Source organism: Trichechus manatus, unplaced genomic scaffold, assembly GCF_000243295.1.
Source record: "Trichechus manatus latirostris isolate Lorelei unplaced genomic scaffold, TriManLat1.0 scaffold00121, whole genome shotgun sequence".
Taxonomy (NCBI): domain Eukaryota; kingdom Metazoa; phylum Chordata; class Mammalia; order Sirenia; family Trichechidae; genus Trichechus; species Trichechus manatus.
The window spans coordinates 6209570-6231643 of record NW_004444057.1 but is presented as its reverse complement, the minus strand read 5'-3'; the positions used below and the strand labels follow the sequence as shown (position 1 = coordinate 6231643).

At 41.0% G+C, this 22074-nt stretch overlaps 1 protein-coding gene and 1 pseudogene across 3 annotated transcripts in view; one reads left to right on the top strand and one right to left on the bottom strand.

Annotated features, from left to right (window-relative positions):
• MEGF10 (multiple EGF like domains 10) overlaps positions 1–22074 on the bottom strand; it is a 194556-nt gene that overhangs the window by 172158 nt on the left and 324 nt on the right. For 2 of the 3 annotated variants that reach the window (XM_004384295.2, XM_023738695.1), the window contains exon 1: positions 21713–21973. The exons of the other annotated variant lie outside the window; for it this stretch is intronic. The gene's annotated coding sequence lies outside the window, so the exon portion shown is untranslated. Of the gene's footprint in view, positions 1–21712; positions 21974–22074 lie in introns of those variants that run through there. 3 annotated transcript variants of the gene reach the window in all.
• LOC111822030 (40S ribosomal protein S29 pseudogene) lies at positions 15630–16628 on the top strand (annotated as a pseudogene).

The window sequence follows — 22074 nt, the reverse complement described above, 5'->3', positions numbered from 1 at the left end:
AAAAGAAATACAACAGGGAATCAGAGCAATTAATCTGTAAATGACAACAACATCAGAACAATAAAAGAGGGAATAAACGGTGTAGGTATAGAACCTTCTAATGGTGCGGAAGGCAAGGCGATACCAAGTAATAAGAGACTGCTTCAAACTTGGAAAGATAAGGGTAAATTTCACGGAAACCACAAAGAAAGTTAACAAATCTACTCATCAAAATAAAGAGGAAAAACAAAGTCTCAGTAAAAACAAAACCTACAAAAATAAAAGAAATGAAAAAAAATCTACAAACAAAAGGAATTCAGCACAGGAGAGTAAGAGGAACAAAAGAAAGTCAGCACCACAAAAAAAAGCACTCATGCATCAAAAACACTGGACATAACAAATGTTGGAGAGGCTGTGGGGAGATAGGAACTCTTCTGCACTGCTGGTGGGAATGCAAAACGATACAACCATTTTGGAAAATGATATGGCGCTTCCTTAGAAAGCTAGAAATAGAAATACCATAGGATCCAGCAATCCCACTCCTAGGAATATATCCTAGAGAAATAAGAGCTGTCACACGAATAGACATATGCACACCCATGTTCACTGCAGCATTGTTCACAACAGCAAAAAGATGGAAACAACCTAGAGGCCCATCGACAGATGAATGCATAAACAAACTATGGTACATACACACAATGGAGTATTATGCAACAATAAAGAACAATGATGAAACCATGAAGCATCTCATAACATGGATGAAACTGGAGGACATTATGCTGAGTGAAATAAGTCAATCACAAAAGGACAAATATTGTGGGAGACCTCTACTGTAAAAACTTATGAAAAAGTTTACACACAAAAAGTAACAATCTTTGTTGGTTAAAAGGGATGGGAGGGGTGGGGGAGAAATACTAAATAGACAATAGATAAGTGGCAACTTTCTTGAAGGGTAAGACAGTACATAATACTGGGGAAGCCAGTACAACTTGTACAAGGAAAGGTCATAGAAGCTCCACAGACACATCCAAACTCCCTGAGGAAATTAATTGCTGGGCGGAGGGCTGTGGGGACCATGCTCTCGGGGAACATCTAGTTCAACTGGCATAACACGGTTTATAATGACAGTGTTCTACATTCAACCTTAGTGAGTAGCGTCTAGGGTCTTAAACACCTGTGAGCAGCCATCTAAGATACTCCACTGGTCTCATCCCTTCCAGAGCAAGGGAGAATGAAGAGAACAGGATATAAGGAAAAGATTAGTCTGAAGGACCAATGGACCGCAGCTACCACGGCTTCCACAAGACTGAGTCCAGTACAGCTAGATGATGCCTGGCTACCACCACTGACTGCTCTGACCGGGGTCACAACAGAGGGTCCTGGACAGAGCTGGAGAAAGATGTAGAACAAAATTCTAACACACAGAAAAAGACCAGATTTACTGGCCTGACAGAGACTGGAGAAACCCCGAGAGTATGGCCCCCGGACACCCTTTTAGCTCATTGGTGAAGTCACTCCCGAGGTTCACTGTTCAGCTGGGGATTGGACAGCGCCATAAAACAAAATGGGACTAACGAGGCACAGCAGTTAGTCAAGGACTAAAGTTAGACAAGGACTAGAAGGCAGGAGGGGACAGGCTGAGAAAGGACAGTGTTGACATATCATGGGGTTGTTAACCATTGTCATAGGGCAATATGTGTACTAACTGTTTAATGAGAAACTATTCTGTTCTGTAAACCTTCATCTAAAGTACAAAAAATAAAAAAGAATTATCTATGTGAGGTCAAATTGACAACAGCAACTCAAAAGGTTTGATTGGAAGCCTAGGGGGCAGTGAGTTGAAGATAATGGTGATGGAATAATTTGGAAAAGGATAGCGAGAATAGCAGCACAACTGGAAGAATGTAATCAATGTCACTAAATTGTACATGTAGAAATTTTTGCAATGGTGTATCTCTGGCTATGTATATTTTCACCAAAAGAGACAAAAGGTCCTCCAAGGTCAAGAAGGGAGAGTGTTGACATGTTGTGGGGTTGTTAACCAATGTCATAAAACAATATGTGTACTGACTATGTAATGAGAAACTATTTGTTCAGTAAACCTTCATCTCAAGTACACTTTAAAAAAATTCTATGAAGTACAGCTCTACTCTGAAACACATGGGATCACCATGAGTTGGAACTGACTCTACAGCAATTGGTAGTCATGATTGCTAAAGGTTTCTCCCATATTTCCCAGACTTTTGGAAACCTGACTGTCATGGATTGAATTGTGTCCCCCAAAAATATGTGTCAACTTGACTAGGTCATGATTCCCATTTTGTCATCTGCTGTGATCTCCCTGTGTTGTAAATCCTACCACTATGATGTTAATGAGATGGATTAGCGGCAGTTATGTTGATGAGATCTACAAGATTAGATAGTGTCTTGAGCCAATCTCTTTTAAGATATAAAAGAGAGAAGTCAGCAGTGATATGGGGACCTCATACCACCAAGAAAGAAGCACCACGAGTAGAGCACATCCTTTGGACCTGGGGTTCTTGCACGGAGAAGTTCCTAGTCCAGGGCAAGATTGATGACAAGGACTTTCCTCCAGAGCCGACAGAGAAAGCCTTCCCCTGGAGCTGACACACTGAATTTGGGCTTCTAGCCTACTTGACTGTGAGAGAATAAACTTCCGTTTGTTGAAGTCATCTACTTGTGGTATTTCTGTTATAGCAGCACTAGATGACTAAGGCACTGGCCTTTCTCTCCTGGGTCACCATAATATAAATGATGGAGGCTATTTTCAAACTAAGGTTTTCGCTCACCCTCTCTTTCTCCTTATCCATAAATAAGCCTTTGTGATCCACTTGGGAAGAGGAGAAGAGGGGTGGTAGAGCATGGCGAAAGGGAAATTAACCAATTCTGAAGTTATATAAAGGCCACTTTCCGAACAAGTAAAAGAAAGTCATCTCAAAGCAAAATTCCTTCAGAAGATACAAACAAAAAAAAACCCAAAACCACTGCCATCTAGTCAATTCCAAATCATAGTGACCCATAGTGTTTCCAAGGCTGTAAATCGCTACAGAAGCAGACTGCCACATCTTTCTCCCGTGGAGCTGCTGGTGGTTTCTAACTGCTGACCTTTTGGTTAGCAGTCGATCGTTTTAACCACTGTGCCACCACAGCCCTGGTTAAGAGCTTGTCTGCTAACCAAAAGGTCAGCAGTTCTAATCCACCAGCCACTTCTTGAAACCCTATAGGGCAGTTCCACTCTGCCCTACAGAATCACTATGAGTCGAAATCAACTTGACGGCAACAGGCTTCAGAAGATACATTTCTACAAGTAATGGTTTTTGTGGTATTACAGAGAAAGGAGCGATACTTTAAAGTATCTAAAAGCAAGCCAAGTTCTAAGGAGAAAGTAACAGACGGCCGCACAAGAGGTAGGGACTCCTTGTTTGCTTCTTTTTACAACCCATCTGCATGATTAAAACAGACATTCCCCACGTTCTTCCACAGATCACACATAGACTTGTAATCCAGCTGCTAGAACTTAAGGGTGGAAGGAGAGAAATGTCATAACATAATAATGTCAAAACGTAATAACAAAATGTGATCCTGTCTCGGACTGGTCCCATCACGCCCTCCAATGAGGGATGATCTGTCAGAATTCCACCCAAGTTTCAAACAACGGCCTCCATGCTTCTCATAAAAAACCCATTGCCGTGGAGTCGATTCTGACCCATAGCGACCCTATAGGACACAGCAGAACTGCCCCATAGAGTTTCTAAGGAGCACCTGGCAGATTTGAACTGTCTCTCCCAGAGAGTTCTAAAACAGGTGATAATCCCTTCAGAATCCAGACACAGAAACCAAAACAGAGCAATTTAACTTTGTCTTAACTTTATGCAAGCAGAAACCAAAGGGCAGCAAACATTTTGAAGCCACTGTGCAATGTCTTTTAAGTGTTTGTCAGCTAACCAAAAGGTTGGCAGTTTGAATCCACCAGCCGCTCCTTGGAAAACCTATGGGGCAGTTCTACCCTGTCCTATAGGGCCGCTATGAGTCAGAATTGACCGACGGCAATGGGTTTTGGGTTTGGTGCAATGTCTGAATTTAATTTCTCCACTACTACCGGCCTGAATTCAAAACTTTGGTTTAATTGTTTTACTTGGAATGAACGGTCTTCAGGGTTTGGACCTGTTTGTGTGGTGTTCTAAGGCATTTGAGGTTTTAAAGGAACTTATTTTCCTTGATTGCAATTCTTAACTCCTTAATGTGGATTTTCTGGGTCATGACAAAGTAGCTTTGCTTTCAGGTTTCATTTTTTCCCCTAATTGCTAATGAAGTTAAAATTAACGTTTTGAGTAGGGAATACAAATCTCAATCCCTTCTGGCAGGTACTCCTACAGACCAGTTGTTTTTTATAATACCTATAGGGAGAAAAGAGATTAAAAGATCAAGTCACACTGTACTTCCCAACAAAGCAGGCCACAGCTGTACAATGGATTCTGAGCAACTGCTCTGTGAGAAGACAGCAAGACTTCTGTTTTCCTGGAGGGTCTGCTCGGGACACTGCATGTGGCATGGATTAGGGAGTCCTGGTGCTCTGTTAAGGAGCCCTGGTGGTATAGTGATTAAGCACTGGGCTGCTAAACGGAAGGTCGCGGTTCAAACCCACCAGCCACACAGTGAGAGAAAGATGTGGCAGTCGGCTTCCATAAAGATTTACAGCCTTGGAAACCCTATGAGGTAGTTCTGCCCTGTCCTATAGGGTCATGATGAGCTGGATTAGACTCGTCAGCAGTGGGTTTTTGAGTGGGTGCTGTTAGCCGCTGAGCAGAACAGGGTTACACACCACACTCCGGAACCCCAGCCCTATGCCATCATGTGACACTCTGTTTTCAGGTTCTCTTGCAGACTAGAAGCAGATATCAGATTTTACAGACTTTAAAAAAGCTAACAATTTTATTTTTTTAAATTTGTATACAAGTTCAAAAAAAAAAAAAGAGAAAGCAATTCATTTTTAGACATTTCCCCAAAGATCTATTAAAGTGAGGTGGAAGAGAATGTGTATTTCATGGATAGAAGAAGGTAGTTTGGATTTGGTCTGCATTTGGTTAAACTTTGAGACTTGACTACAGTCACACTTTAACAGGAAAGAGTTCCACATGTCAGCGTTAGGCCTGTGCCCTAACCATGAGCCAACAAAAAGGAGGAGCCCCCAGGATAACAGCTGTTCCAAACTCACAATCAGCTTCTCCAGGGCATAAAAGGGAGTAGAAAGAGAAAACTCTTTAAATCATACAGTTGTGCTTCTTAAAGTTGCTGTCTAGCTGTATGATACGCCAGACAACCAGCTCCAGGCAAAGCTGGTGCTCTCTCTAGGTGCTGCCGGTGGTGAGCCCTCACCTGCCCCCATCCCCACCCGCTCACTCAGCGGCACCCCTACAGCCCAGAACATGGCCCCAGAGGCTTCCTAGACCTGGAATGAGTTCTGGGGGTTGGAAAAGGCCTTTTTAATCCCTTCATTTTACAAATAAGGAAACTGAGGTGCAGGCAAGTTTTCTTAGGTGCCTGAGATCAAACGGTGTGGCAGAGCTAAGACTCAAGGCCAGATCTGTTAGCTCCACATCCAGCGCTCTTTCTACTATTCTGAGCTACCTCATAGAGCTCTAGGGGAAAAAGTATGTTCTCCTCATTCTAGAAGCAGCTATTTGTTTGATTTAAGGCCATGAAGAAAAATAATTACTAAAAACAACATTTTAATGGATTAGTGACATTGATCTTGAGATCTACATCATGGCCAATATTTTTTCATTTGCACCAGGATTAGAATATAAAAAATTAAATCAATGCAATTCCAAAAGTGGGCAGTTATGCTCATGAGTAATGCTGGAATATCAAACTTGGGTGATTCCACTACCTCTCACAACTCAGCATACAGTAGTACATTTAAAATAAATCTTGAACTGAGTCAGTGAAGTGAAACTTCCCAAAAGTAAACTGCTCCTTAAGTAGCTTTGCTTCACCTGGACTTCTTCCCTCCCAACATGGGTTCTCCACTGGGCCTTCATCAATGATTCTGAGGCCTGAAGATGACTGCCTGCACGCATCTTTGTTTTCCCTGGCTGCTCAACTGCCAACAATTGTAGGGTCAAAAAGAATGGATGAACAGCCACTGCTCATGGTTTTTCCTTCACGAGGACAGCTTGAAACAAAGAGGCCTGGTTGTCTCCTTACGTCTGCGAGGGGGCAGTATGGGAGAAGCAGCAACGGGGTTCCCTGCACACACTACAGAGTTTTGCTCTGCCTGGGGTTTTACTTGTGATAGGTCCAACTCCTAGACAGAGATTGGGAAGCTGCTTTTGTTTTAAGGAACTGGTTCTTAGAACTCAGTGACAAAGCTCGCCTGGCTTCCACAGCCCTTTCTTCACTCACTAACATTCTGTCAAAATCTGCCTCCCAGGGCTGGGTTGCTATCCTTCTCAGCAGTGGCAGAGCCTGACACACTTGCCATCAGAGGAAATAGAGCACGGTCAGCCTTCACCAATAAAAATACTGTGGTCTCCCTTACATGCCAGTGGATAAATCCACACACCATCGGGCCCTAATTACATGACCTTCTTTTCACAAACAGTACAACCTGGCCAATAACTGAAAAATGCTCTTCCAAATTCCCTGCCTAGGCAGGAGTTTCCTTAGGTCAAGCTATAACAACTGTTCCTTGGATGAACATAGTTAATGTCTCTGCCTGCCACACGTGAACACTGGAAAATCCAGAAAGATCAGAATTCTGTCCTTTGTGGAAAGGACTACACATAAGTACACACTTGAGATTCAAAAGCTAATTTAGGTGATCACTTTCAGAAGATCTTTGGGTTTCATAACAACACAACACCCGCAAACAGTAACTATTGTGCTGTGTGGTGACAACAGGAGCTGGAGGGTTAGCTTACAGGATGATCACCACTATAAAAATTAAACTCTACAGCAGCGATGGGCTGCGATGAGGCTCTCTGCACGGTCCCCAGTGGCTGTGCAACTAAAGCTACAAAGCATCATTTACATACTACCTTAAAGAAAGGCAAAGTGTTCTCCTTCCAGATCTACTATGGTAGACTATACATATGGACTTCACCAGGTGGAATACACAGGAATCAAATCAACTACATTTGTGGAAAACGATGATAGAGAAGCACAATATCATCAGTCAGAACAAGGCCAGGGGCCAACTGCGGAACAGACCATCAATTGTTTCTATGCAAATTTAAGCTGAAGCTCAAAAAAATTAAAACAAATCCATGAGAACCAAGATACGACCTTGAGTATATCCCACATGGATTTAGAGACCATCTCAAGAATAGATTTGATGCATTGAACACTAATGACTGAAGATCAGATGAGTTGTGGAATGACATAAGGACATCATAGATGAAAAAAGCAAAAGGTCATTAAAAAGACAGGAAAGAAAGAAAAGGCCAAAATGGATGTCAGAAGAGACTCTGAAACTTGCTCTTGAACGTAGAGCAGCTAAAGCAAATGGAAGAAATGATGAAGTAAAATAGCTGAACAGAAGATTTCAAAGGCTGGCTTGAGAAAACAAAGTATTATAATGAAATGTGCAAAGACCTGGAGATAGAAAACAAAAGGGAAGAACACGCTCAGCATTTCTCAAGCTGAAAGAACTGAAGAAAAAATTCATGCCTTGAGTTGCAATATTGAAGTATTCTAGGGGCAAAATATTGAAGGACGCAGGAAGCATCAAAAGAAGAGGGAAGGAATACACAGAGTCACTGTACAAAAAAGAATTGGTTGACGTACAGCCATTTCAGGAGGTAGCATATGATCAAGAACTGATGGTACTGAAGGAAGAAGTCTATGCTGCACTGAAGACACTGGCAAAAAACAAGGCTCCAGGAATTGATGGAGTACCAATAGAGATTTTTCAACAAACAGAAGCAATGCTGAAAGTGCTCGCTCATCTATGCTAAGAAATTTGGAAGACAGCTACCTGGCCAACCGACTGAAGAGATCCATATTTGTGCCCATTCCAAAGAAAGGTGATCCAACAGAATGTGGAAATTATCAAACAATATCATTAAGATCACACTCAAGTAAAATTTTGCTGAAGACCATTCGAAAGCGGTTGCAGCAGTACATCAACAGGGAACTGTCAGAAATTCAAGCCAGATTCAAAAGAGGACATGGAATAAGGGATATAATTGCTGATGTCAGATGGATCTTGGCTAAAAGCAGAGAATACCAGAAAGATGTTTACCTATATTTTGTTGACTATGCAAAGGCATTTGACTGTGTGGATCATAACAAGTAGAATGGAAATTCCAGAACACTTAACTGTGCTCATGAGGAACCTGTACATAGACCAAGAGGCAGTCGTTGGAACAGAATAAAGGGATACTGTGTGGTTTAAAATAGGAAAGGTGTGCATCAGGGTTGTATCTTTTCATCATACTTACTCAATCTGTATGCTGAGCAAATAATCCAAGAAGCTGGACTATATGAAGAAAAACATGGCATCAGGATTGGAGGAAGACTCATTAACAACCAGCAATATGCAGATGACACAACCTTGCTTGCTGACAGTGAAGAGGGCTTGAAGCACTTACTGGTGAAGATCAAACACTACAGCCTTCAGTATGGATCACACCTCAACATAAAGAAAACAAAAATCCTCACAACTGGACCAATAAGCAACATCATGATAAACAGAGAAAAGATTGAAGTTGTCAAGGATTTCATTTTACTTGGATCCACAATCAATGCCCATAGAAGCAGCAATCAAGAAATCAAAGGTCACACGGCATTGGGCATATCTGCTGCAAAAAAGCTCTTTAAAATGTTAAAAAGCAAAGATTTTACTTTGAGGATTAAGGTGCGCCTGACCAAACTGTGGTATTTTCAATTGCCTCATACCCGTGCAAAAGCTGAACAATTAATAAGGAAGACCAAAGAAGAACTGATGCATCTGAATTATGGTTTTGGTGAAGAATATTGAATATACAGTGGACTGCCAGAAAAACTAACAAATCTGTCGTGGAAGAAGTACAGCCAGAATGCTCCTTAGAAGCAAGGATGGCTAGACTTTGTCTCATGTACTTTGGACATGTTATCAGGAGGGACCAGTCTCTGGAGAAAGACACATGCTTAATAAAGTAGAGGGTTAGCGAAAGAGAGGAAGACCCTCAACAAGATGGATTGACACATTGGCTACAACCATGGTCTCAAGCGTAGCAACAATTGTGAGGATGGCGCAGGACTGGGCAGTGCTTCTTTCTGTTGTATATAGGGTTGCTATTGTATTAAACTTATTGAAATTATTGCAATGGCCTCCTTACTGTCTTCCCCATTTTTATTTCTTTTCCACTGCTATCATCAGTGATAATCATTTGCTCCCCACTGCCTGGTTAATTAAAGCATTAATGGACAGCCTTCAAGGACTTCCACAGCTTGGCTCCAACCTACACTTCCAACCTTATTTCTTGATATTCCATTACATAAACCCTTTGGTCATCCCTGCCTGCACTACCCTTCCTACCTTCACCCTGGTCATGTATGTTCCTACCAGCTGGGTACTCTCTTCCTCTTCGCTGTTTATCTGAAACTCAGTTATCAGTCTCATCTCTTTCAGGAAGCCTTGTCCGGCCACCAAACCGACAGACATCTCTCCCTCATCCGAGATGGGTTCACCTAGAACATATCACCTGGTTCCTCACCCTTTCCTGTCTTCACAAACAGAATGACAATTTGCTGGGGGCAAGGGCCATGCCTGATCTTTTTGGATATTCTTCCCAACATGCAGTAAATGACTTGGCTCATAACAGACATATAATGAACAGAGATGGACTAACCGATCCAGATACATCTCACCTAAATACAAAACATCTGCTTACTTCTTCTTACTAAGGAAGACCAAATTCATTAACTACTAGCCTCACCCTACAGTCTAGATATGATAACCCATTGCCATCGATTTGATTTTAACTCACAGTGACCCTACAGGAAAAAGTAGAACTGCTCCTTAGGGTTTCTAAGGAGTGGCTGGTGGATTCAAACTGCCCATCTTTTGGTTAGCAGACAATCTCTTAACCACTGTGCTACCAGGGCTCCCCTAGATATGATAGGCAAGATAAATAATCTTTCTTTTGGTAAAACACTATCTTCATTTAAAAAAAAAAAAACTATGCCCATGAGTAAATTTAACTGTTTTTGTAGTTCAGAATATTTTTAATTCCTTAGAGTTTATATTTTACATCAGAGACACTTTCTAATTACTGTCCTCAATTAGTAGAATCTTATTTAAGTGCTTGAACAATTATTTCATAAGAAGCATAGCAGACCTAATTCCTAGATATAGTAATTATTTTTTCCTATTGTAACACTGTTTGATGTTAAATAATGAAAACTAATACATATGGAGAGCTTCCTATGTGCCTAGCACCATGCTAAATGCAACAATCTTTGAAGTATATACTATTATTATCATTTCACAGGTGATAAAAAAGAGGCTTAGACAACTTAAGAGCCAGGCCGTCAAACTCTTGTCTCTTAGCTTATGACTTTAATTGCATGTATTTGTGTAAATCAACATTTAACCTTTAAGAACAATGCCCCAAAAGAAGTGTACATAATGGATACTCAGACCTCCCACAGCCATACTATAACCATTTCAAAGCCAAGGACCCAAAACTCCTTTTGGGGGAAAAGAAATTGTACCTATTTGCTCCATTTGCGTCTCCCTGCTCCATATTATAAAGGCAAGCTTGGATGTGCTATATATACAATGACCCTCACTAGTACAATCTACCAGCCCCACTCTAATTATGACAGGCTCTGTGTAGACAGAAAAAGGACCACAGGTTGCACTGGTGCCAGAAGCTTTGTTTTGCTCATAGGGCTAGTCCACCTTCACAAGTGTGCACCTGGAGCTCATTGTGGAGCTGAGAAGGTGACAGATGAAAGAAGCAAGAGTGATGAGCCACAGACCCTACACCTCACACCATTCTGTCCCAATTTAAAGAAATGGGAGAAAAAAATAAAATCATTCCAGTGTTAGACTTCAGAAGAGATGTCACTTAAAGATTCAGAAAAAAATCAATGCTCCAGAGACTCCTTTTCTCCAGAGATTTTTCCTAATGGATTACAATGCCCACTAAGAGGGTTTAGAGTGGGAATGAGTAGATTTTCTAATTGGCCAACTTGCAGTGGTGCTTTTGTTCTAGATTCTAAAAAGTGGGGCTCTGCTAACACCGTTGACCTTTTAGGCGTTTCACTTACTGCCTAGAAAAGTAAAACAACTGTCTAAAAGGGTGCTGGGCCACTGCTTTCTGATGCATAAGAGGGTGCTGGTCCATTGCTTTCTGATGCACAGCTCTTCATGCTATGGGAGTAAGGGTGAATTAATGGATAGTTAGAATGCCAGGTCCTCCTTGCCACCTAGTAGCCAAATTATGGGACAGCTGGGGTTTCCAGAGTTCACTACTCTTCATCACTGCTAAAGCTTTAATTCTATGTTAAACATGGGGCGTTAATTTTTAATTTTCTTAAATTTTGAATTTCTTATTGAAGTACAACATGCATACAAAAAAGTGCACAAATCAAAATTGCACAGCTCAATAACTTTTCACAAACTGAACACATCCATGTAACCAGCACCAGATCAAACAGAACATTACCAGCACTCCAGAAGCCCTCCTTACTTCTGATACAATATCATGTCTTCACAAGTATCCTATGCCCCCTAAAAAAGCATTTAGTATTAAATGTACTATTTGCAACATGAACAATAACAGCAAAAGACAACATATAATTTCCCTATTTTTCAACAAAAGCTTCATCCCCCAGAGCATTGAAGGGTGAACCTCTCTAAAACACAAATGGTGCCAAATGAACAGGGCTAATGACAACGAATTGAAAATTAATTAACTAATCAAGAGAGTGTTTAACACAATCCTTTGTTACCTGCAAAGAACAGTCTCTTCTTCCTCTCCTCCACTTCAAAGGAATCTATAGCATTGGTAAAATCAAATATCTACTTAGTAAAGTATAAACAAACTGCAAGATGGGGGGGGGGAGTGGAAACATAATGAAGAAAATAAAGCCACTTGCCTTTCTGCAATTCACAGGTTTTCCCTTCTTTAATGGATTTAAAATGATAGTCTATAATCAAGGTGCGATGGGAGACTTAATTACAAGGAGCTCTAAGTGACCACAAGCAAAGCATATATTGCCTTCTCCTGGGTACAAACGTTGTTAAGCTAAATACGTCCAGCCAGGAAACCTCTTATCTCAGAGACAAAAGGATTCCTACTGGCCAATAAACACCAGCTGTCTGAAAACTCAGTGTAAATGGGCTCTCGAGAACCGATTACATCCAGAAAAGCCTTTCTCCATTCTGCCTCACTCAAATCTGTACCCTGTGCCTTACTTAAAAAAAAAAATAAAAGACGAAAACCTACAAGTATTCACGGGAACTAAAGACTAAGGCTCTCTTTGAAAAAAACGCAGAGGCACAGGCTGAATGAATGACATACTTTTTCTTAAAAGGAGTAATCAGGCTAAAAGAACAATCGTGTGCAAAAAGTCTATGACCTTTGCTAATGCTGTGACTGTGAATCTGAATCTTCTTCTAACACAAAGAATGTAGCCAATTGTTGAGCTCAGAATTCTATCTTTATAGGAAGTTCACAACCCTTCCCTCCAGGGCAAGAATCCAGTTTGGAAATTGGGGGCGACATCTGAAAAGCCCCCAACTTCGTAACTGTCCAAATAAATTATAACTTTCTAAAGGATTTAATTGTGTTTCAAACTCAAAAATTCCTCCACTTCCAAATTGCTATCTGAATCTAGATTTGGAAGAAAGTATTCATACATCTCGGTGACTATTCTCTGGAACAAAGAATCATTCCCAGAGGCCATTGGACTTAATTTAGGTGGGCTTTCAGATCGGATATCTGTCTTCAATGAGCCTGGGGAAAAGAGGCTGAGAAATGTGCCTTTGCCTCTCATGGACAGAGGGAGATCCTTTTTATTTTTTAAATCAGCAATAAAACACTGCCATAAGTCAGTGAGCCATAGGAGGAAACAATTCTCCTTTGGCCAAAGATAAACTGGGAGGTCTAATAGACTTGTGTTCTAAAGCCATGTCTCAGGCTCTAAAACCAGCAGATTAATGATGCTTCCACAGAATTACTTTTTTCCTCCCCAAATCCTACCTCTGACACGTTGCTGCAAGTAGTTTAACTGTGGAAGGCCTTGACCTCCTTTTTTTGTCTCTCTGATTCAAGTGTGTCTGTTTCCTTGGGGCTACCAAGCTCCGCTGGACGGCTGGCCGGAGCCGAATGGAGCATCAGCCAACCCTGAACAATGGGCTTCTTTCTCCGGCTGTCACATGAACAGTGTTGTGTTATAGCCATTGTCCCTTCCAGGCAGAGACGGGGAAGCACGGGTTCTCACAGACCAGCTATTCTCCATGACCCTCACTGGCCAAACCACTAAAATATTTAAAAAAAAAAAAAAGCATGCATTTTGAATGGAGCACTACACCCTAACAAGGATTAAAGTGCATCCATGGTCCACTTGCATCAGAATACCTTGTTAAAAAGGCATGTCCCTGTGCCGTATACATACCTACTTGTTCCACACAGAAAGTGGAGCCAGTACCTGCAAGTGATCCTCTTGCCCATAAAGTTTGAGAACACGTGCTAAACAGATGCCTCAAACATCTCAACATCACTAAGGTCCCAATTTTGCACATCTGTTCAAGGGATCTACGGGAAGTGGGAAGGATACTGAAAGGGCAAATACTTGATACCATCAAATTTTTGTGTGGGGGAGAAAAGACAGGTGAGAAAGAGGAGGGCACCGGGACACGTGGGGAAGGAGATGGGGAATTTTTAAAAATAATAATAGCTGCTCAGAAGATAATAGGAATTTGGGGGTGAGGTCAGCAATGAGCAAGAAGAGGGGAGGTGCAGGGAGAGCAGAGGGAGGATGCTGCAGCAAACTGGCAGAGGTTGTAGCCATCAGAAAAGGGTGGAGAGAGAGTTCCAGTGGTGGGATGAGCAAATGACTTTTAAAAAACCAGCATGTTTAATATTTAGTTTAAAGTTTTAAGATGTGAACTTCCTCCACAGTCCCAAACCCTAAAAGTCAGCCTCCCTGGGCCACACGTTTAGCAGTATTTTATGAAGTGAAAGAGTCAAAGCAATATCCACAGTGGGTGACTTCGTGCTAAACGGGATAGTATAGTGGTGTGGTAAGACAATCTTTAAATTAAATGTCTTCAGGGAAAACATGAATCAGATCCAGACAATGCTAGAAGAAACATGAGCCCTGTCCCCACTCCCAGACCTAAGAATCTTCATACTGGTTGAAAGGAACAACCATTTTCTCATCTTGAATCTTCTCATGGAATAGGAATGCCAGTCAATTTTTGCTTGAATCTCAATGGGGTGTCCCAAACCACATCTGGTGTTTATAATAAAACCATAGTAGTGTAACCCAATGGCTTCCTTTAATGCACATAGTGGTATGGGGGCAGGCAGAATCTGGTCCTGCAGCCCCATCACTGGCTATCATAAAATGATTTTCAAATGTTAATTGACCACTTCTGCCAAATGGTTTAATCACTGTTTCTTGAAGCTATCTTCAAATTCCTGCTTAGCCCATTTCCCTCCCAATCATTCAAGTCCTCTCTCCATCAAGGCACCGCACCGGCAAGGAAACCTCGGCGTAGCCCACACAGCCCTCTGCTGCCCACGTGACCCTTACGAAATCCAGCCTTCCATGGCCAGATGTATCTTTTTAATCTAGACTTTTTGTGACAGCAATAATTTCTTGGTAATTCCACAAGTACTCATCCCCATGTCCTGCACACCTAATAAATATCTAATTGAGTAAAAGTAAAATTCAAACCAATTACTATTTTAAAGAACAAAAGTTATATCTTATCATCAAGTCTATGTCAAAAAAGAAAAAAAAATCCTTCTCAAGATATCAGTGTGGAGAGGTGGATATTTAACTTTTTTTGTTTGTTGTTTTGATTGTAGGATTAATCCCCTGGGCCCAAAACAAATATTTCATAGTTCCATTTTGTCCCACAAGAAACAAGATGAATTTGTATGCATTGGTTTTTAACTTGCTATTAAAAAAAAAAAAATTAAGGCAAAATGATTTTGCACCCAAAGGTATTTAAAATGATCCATCACAGGAACGACCGACCACCTGTGGCTAGATTTTAGAACTAACCGAATCTGTACAGCTCACGGGGTTGGACAGGATGCTAACAGCAAGACAGAGTCTTCCTCTAGGATGGGGCCTCCTGGGTTCCAAAGACGTGTTTAACAGATGCTAATATCCTGCACTTGTACCTATCAAGATGAGGCTTTTCACATTGAAATAGTGTTTTCTTTGTCTTAGAAAGGGAGGCTACAATTTATCCTCCTCTGAGTAGGAAATTGAGGCAGTTTAAATGCTTTACATAGTTTCTTTATCTAGGAGTATAAATCATTGAAAATGAAACAGGAGAGGAAATCACCAGAAATGAACATCGATAATAACAGGATATAGTATCACATTCACCTTTCCCAGACTGGCTAATGGAACACAGTATGCTTTACTGAATAATAGCCACACCTTGACCTGCAGTTTACAGAGGTTCTATGACATAAAATAAAATAACATTGGCTTGTGTCTTATTTTTTGTCTCATAGTATGAGAAAGTATTTTACTAAGTGCTATAAATTAATTCTCTGCAATAAATATTTTCAAATGCCTTTTGCCTTGGTGCCTCCCTCAAAGCAAAATGGGTCACCAGCAACTCTACTGGAGCCACTGGCAAAAATTTGGCCAAGGTGCCCGCTCTTGCTGCGTGTGCTCAAACCAGCACTGTCCGATCCAGAAATACGGCCTCAATATGTGCCGCCAGTGTTTTCATCAGTACATTAATGATATGGGCTTCATCAAGTTGGACTAAGTGATTTCCATGAACAGATTATCCAAGACATCTACTCCAACAAAAGAAACAATGCTAACTCCATACATAAAATAAAAAATCTTCAATTATAAAAAAAATATGTATTTTGAAAAGGGAGTTAAAATGATCACAGTGAAAAACAATCTTTAATGGTGAAGAAAAGAGAGATGAGATAGATATAAACTCTTGGGAAATTTAGATAGAAAGAAAGAGAGAAACGGAGAGAAAGAAAGAAAGAGTGAGTGAGTGAATGAGTGATTGAATGAATAAGCAGGATAGGAAACTAGTTCAGAGACTGTTGCAAAAGCCCTGGCAGAAAATGATCAAGGCTTAAAGTAAGGTAGAAAAAGTTCATTTTAGAAATAGAAATGAAAAGGAAGACAAATCAGCAGAACCCAAAGAATCTTATGTTAATTCTTTAAAAATAAGCTAATTTTTAAAACTAAAACCTGCTAACTATCCTTGAGAAATTGAGAGCACAGGTGGTCCTTATTATTGCTTTGTTTGAAATCCAAGCAATCTGGATGTCTGTACTTTATGCCTGGATGCTGCTACCACCATGCCCTATGTCATGGAGACTCACACACCAACCTACAAATGGATATTTTGTGGTGTTTACTTTATGGTGGAGCTTCCCAGAGCCAAGAGTTAAATTTCTGAGGCATCACCTTTTTTTATTACACTAAAATTTGTTTAGTCACTTATTCAGATTTTATTGCATATTTCCATTATTTAAAAAATGAGTTGAAATGGGAAAATTAAAAGCCTAATAGCAATTATGGAAAGTATTTTTCTCATAAACTCGGTATAAATGAGACTAAGATGGAAGTTGTTAGACATGCCAAAAATGGCAAATCTTTAGTCTGAATTAGACATTTATTGGGTTGAACAGGTTAACTGTTTTCAACTGTGAAAGAAATGGCCAAAATTAAATAAAGTTAATGAAATGGCAGGAGTACAGGTAGTCCCCGACTTATGACAGGATTTGTTCCCTCAACTCCGTGGTAAGTTGGTTCTGATGTAAGTCCAATATCTCATTTTTTTTTGTTTTAGTTTTCATTATTATTGCTTTTTATTATCAGTATCTTTACAAATCTGGTCTTTATATGTCTTTAGGGATTGGCATAAGAATGATAACATCAGCAAATTACGTGCTGCAACATTGTTTGTAGTACATATTACTAATGATAAGGTGTACCAAAAAAATGAACAGTCGTAAGTGCAGTTCGCTGTAACTCAAATGAGTCGGAAGTTGGGGACAACCTGTATATACTGAATGCTGTGTCTAAATGGCAAGGTATAATTAGAGATTTTATATTGTGTTTGGCTCCCTAGCACCAGCATTCCTTATAGCATGTAAGCTTTTGCACAAACAGTCTTTGGGTCTATTTTCAGGAAAGCATTCTGTACCAAAGTAGGAATGAGAATAAGTATTGAACCAGTCTCCATGTTCCTGATCAAATACAAAAAAAAAGATACAAAAGTGTTTTAGAAACTGAAAGACACAGGGCAAAACTGGTTATTTTTATTGGCATCAGTGCTTCCATTTGAGCACCCTGACGCTGCCATTTACAACTAAAAACCATCCCAAAGGATAAACTCAGCTCTTGTATCAGCCAAACGTCTGAAGATGTTCATAGTGCCTGCCATAATGCTGAATGTGGAGCATTATTCAGTGGCACTTGGTATTTTATAAGTCGGCTTAGGGTATTCTATGTTGTCTTTTGTCCACGGCAGGCTATTAACATTACAGACAATGTCTACAAGTTAAATCGTAAATTCTTGACTGGTTTCTCCACAACCCTCAGTATGTACTTAGTGATTGTCCTCAACCACTTATGTACACTTTTGTTAGATGCCAGCTATCATTCATTCGTTTTTCCATATATTCTTTAGGCATTTATTATGTAACTACTATGTACCAGCCACTTGTGTAAGGGCTTAGAATAAGGAGTGATGAACTCACCAACCAGATGGAGAGACATTCACATAACAAACATAGTTGATACAATTGATACATGGTATATTAAGGCTATCCACAAAGTAAGTAGGACTCCCGTGGGATTTCCATAAGGTTATGTGAGAGAATGAGGGAAAGCTTCAAAGAAGAAGTTGTATCTGAGCTGTATCTTGAGGAATGAATGGACTGTAAGTAGCCTGTTAGACAGAAAAGCGGGGCAACAACATTCCCAGCAGAAAGAACAGCAGACACAGCTGGTCAAGGAGGAGCGAAGGGCACAATGTCTTTAGGGAACAGTAACAAGATTCTTGCCTTCTATGTGGGAGACCCAAGCTCCATTTCTGGCCAATGCACCTCATGCACAGCCACCACCGGTCTGTCAGTGGAGGCTTGCATGTTGCTATGATAGTGAACAGAGGAACTTTCAAGCTAAGATAGACTAGGAAGAAATGCCAGTCCATATACTTCCAAAAGATCAGCCCATGAAAACCCTATGGATCACAATGGTGTTGATTCTGACAGCAGCTGACACGAAGAAGATCAGTGGGGTTGGAAGACTGAGGAATAGAGAAGAGAGAAGGGACCCAGGAGAAGACAGTGCAGAGTGGTCTTGTGTATCATGTTAAAGAGGTTAGGCTTTATGCTATTAGCCAATGTTTCTACAGATGTGATCTGAGGTCCACCTCAACCAGATTCACTTGACGATCTGCTCAAAATGCAGATTTCTGCCCCTTACATGAGAGGTGAAGCTCTAGAATCTGGGTCTTTAACAAGCACCCAGGTGACACTGATGCACACCACCTGAGCAGCCACCAAAGATTGAAACAAGGGGATGGTACAATCAGATTTGTATTTTAGAAATATGCTGTTAGAGCAAGCAAACAATCATGAAGAAGGTAAATTCACTGCTGCCAAGTGAGCATGAGACTTGTGTTTGCATGAGAATCACCTGCAGAACATGGAAAAATGCAGGCTTTTCACGCCCCACCCGAGACTTACTGAATTTGAACCAGGGTAGAGGAGGTTAGGATTTATGTCAGGTGGAACCAAACGAAATTGTCATTTTATATAGGTCAAAAAAGATCAAATATCAACAAATTCTCATAGTTCAACCTAATATTTTTAACAATTCTTCCAACGATATTGATGTACATCAAAGTCTGAGAATAGCTGATGAAATGGTGGCAGAGCTAAACGCTTTTCCCTTTTCATTAATTATGAGTATCGTTACTCACTTTGATTAAATTAACATGCAAAGATGGAAGTGACATAAGTTTATGTACCTAAAACGAATGCCATAAACAACCACCAATGCAGTAAGGTAGTGAATATAAGGATTTTAGAGCCACAAGGAACACTGGAGATTATTCAGTTCCTTTCCTACCTCCCAAAACAAGCTTATGCAGGATGAAACAGATACCTAAATGGAGAAGCAACCTGCCTGAGGTCATACTGAATGCTTTGTTCAATTCCTCAGTGATAGGTACTGTTCATTTTAATGGGTATTGAAATCATTATAACTAAAAAGCATTCAAGATTTAACTTATAGCATGCCAGCATTACATAAACCCTTCAAGAGGGGAGGAATAAAGCAAATACTCATGCATACCCATTTTAAAAATGAAACCAAATAAATTAGAACCTTGAACACTGCCTAGGAAGTAATGGATGCTTAATAATCATTCATTGAATGGTCTTTTAAAATAGGTTAAAGGAAGTATATTCACGTAAGGATTTTCTAAGGCAGTGTACAGGTTGTGAACTGAGTACAAATTTCCCACCTGCTAGCCAGTCTCAAGCGCCATTTAGTGCCCAGTCATGACCCCCATCCCAGCTATCGTCACATGCACCTTTCTTTCCACTGAAAATGCCCCGGTAGAGAGCAATACAAAGATCATGTCTGAGTTAAGTTAGACAACACATTTCATCCTAGGTGGGAGTGAAGCCTGAAAATCAGCACAGCCTTCAAAGCCCACCTAAATATGATTAATAGCTAATGTTTACTAATAGCTAATAAAAGTTATATTATTGCCATATAATAATAGTTTATGTTGTTAGCTACAGAATAACAACAAAGATAACAATGTTTTGTTGTTCTCTGTCGTCAAGTTGGCCCCCAACTCATGGCAACTTCATGTACAACGGAATAAAACGCTGCCCAGAAGGGTGGTGGCTGTGCATGAAGTACACTAACCAGAAATGAAACCCAGGTCTCCCACAAGGAAGGTAAGAATTCTACCAGTGAACCACCAATGCCCCCCCCCATAATGACAATAGCTAATAGTTAACTAAGGAGCCCTGGTGGCAGAGCAGTTAAGAGCTCAGCTGCTAATTGAAAGGTCCCAGTTCAAATCCACCAGCACTCTTGAGAAAAGATGTGGCAGACAGCTTCTGTAAAGATTACATACAGCCTAGGAAACTCTATGGGGAAGTTCTACTCTGTCCTACAGAGTTACCGTGAGTTGGAATCAACTCTAAGGCAACAGGTTTAAGCACTTGACATGCACTGACTCACTTAACCCTTTTAATAACCCCCTGATATAAGCACTATTATTATGACTCTGATTTTATAGATGATGATAGAGAAATTAAGTAACTTGCCCAAAATCACACAACTGAAAAGTGGCCAAGTTGAGACGTGAACCCAGACTGGAGTGCCAGCACTGGCACTCTAGGCCACTGAACTATATGACCTTTCAACAGCAAAACAAAAAGTACCAACAAGCTGGCCTCTTAGAGCAGACATCAGAATAACAAGTCAGGAAGATGGAATCTCTTGCAAAAATGATTTGATCCCAGTGTTTGCATCCATAAAGAATGAAATATCTTTGGTTGGGAAGGTCATGCACAAAATAAGACCCAGGAGATAAAAGGAGAAAGGCAAGAAGAACCAAGAAGAAATGATGAGCCATTCTCCTCTGCCTTGGTTTAGCATGGTTCTCCTTGTCTAAGAACTTTGGCTGATAAAATCCCAAACTTTAACTTTCTGAACAGAGTAGAATATTTTCTAAAGCAGCATCAAAGAAATCACCATACTTTATTTGCTCATTAAGGTACCATTAAAGAAAATACTTCCAGAAAGAAAAGTAAGGACAAAATATATTTCCCTAGCTGAAAACTTTAAAAGACCAACCCAGGATAGATCTTTATTAATAAGTAACTATGGCTTGAGGAACCTTCCCTCCCAACATTCCCTGTGGAAAAAACACTTCTGACAAGGAAGAGACCCCTCTGATCTAAGCCCCAAAGTGGGCCAGCGACCCTGACACCCCTCAATGACCCTAACAACGCAGGAAGAGGGAGAACCTTGGTTACCTGCACAATGTGAATAGTAAGTAAATGAAGAAAGACAAGTTTAGAAAACAAGATCTTAGAGGAGAAGCGAAGCTGATCTGGAAGGAAGAGCCCCGCTGGAACTGCTTTACATTCTCAGTCTGATTCCCTTAAACCTTGCTACATCTAGCTACGTCACCCCACAACACGGAACAAACACAGCAAAGCAATACAAGGGCAGAAAGTACGCAAAATAAAATGCGTAACGGAAGTTTATCCCCACGGAAAATACTCCAGGAATTCCCTACACAGCCCCGAGTAACAAAACCAAATACAAACAACAACATCAAACCCTTGGCAAGGCACAGGTAAACAACCCGGACTGAGCCCATCTCGTCCCACCTCGCCCTGCACTGGCATATCCAGGCGAAGGAAAATGCGGCCCCCTCCCATCAGAAACCGTCCTGGGTCCGGCCAAGGTCTAGCGACCACCGGAGCTAAACTTGCCCAACTCTTACCCAAGTCTTGAGATCCTGAGAGTCTGTGGCACAACCTTTACTCCCTGGTCTTCACCCAACGTCAGCGCAGAAACAAAATCTGTTCCAAACAGCGCAGTTAGTCTACAAGGAGCGTCCCAGAGGAGAGCAAGATTTGAGAGTTTTGGCTTAGGCGCAAAAGGCGCGGGAAAGGAGACAGGTCTCAACGCGTTTGCTGCCTCCCAGTTTTGCGCACCAGGAAAGTACTTGCTGCAAACTTGAAAGAGGTTTTCCCCGTCTGGCCCGAGATGCTGGAGGAGGAGGGGAGTAACTCGAGCCGGGGCCGGGATGCGAGCAGTTGCCGCTGCTGCAGCTGCTGCCGCCGGGGCAGTGGCCGCTGGGGG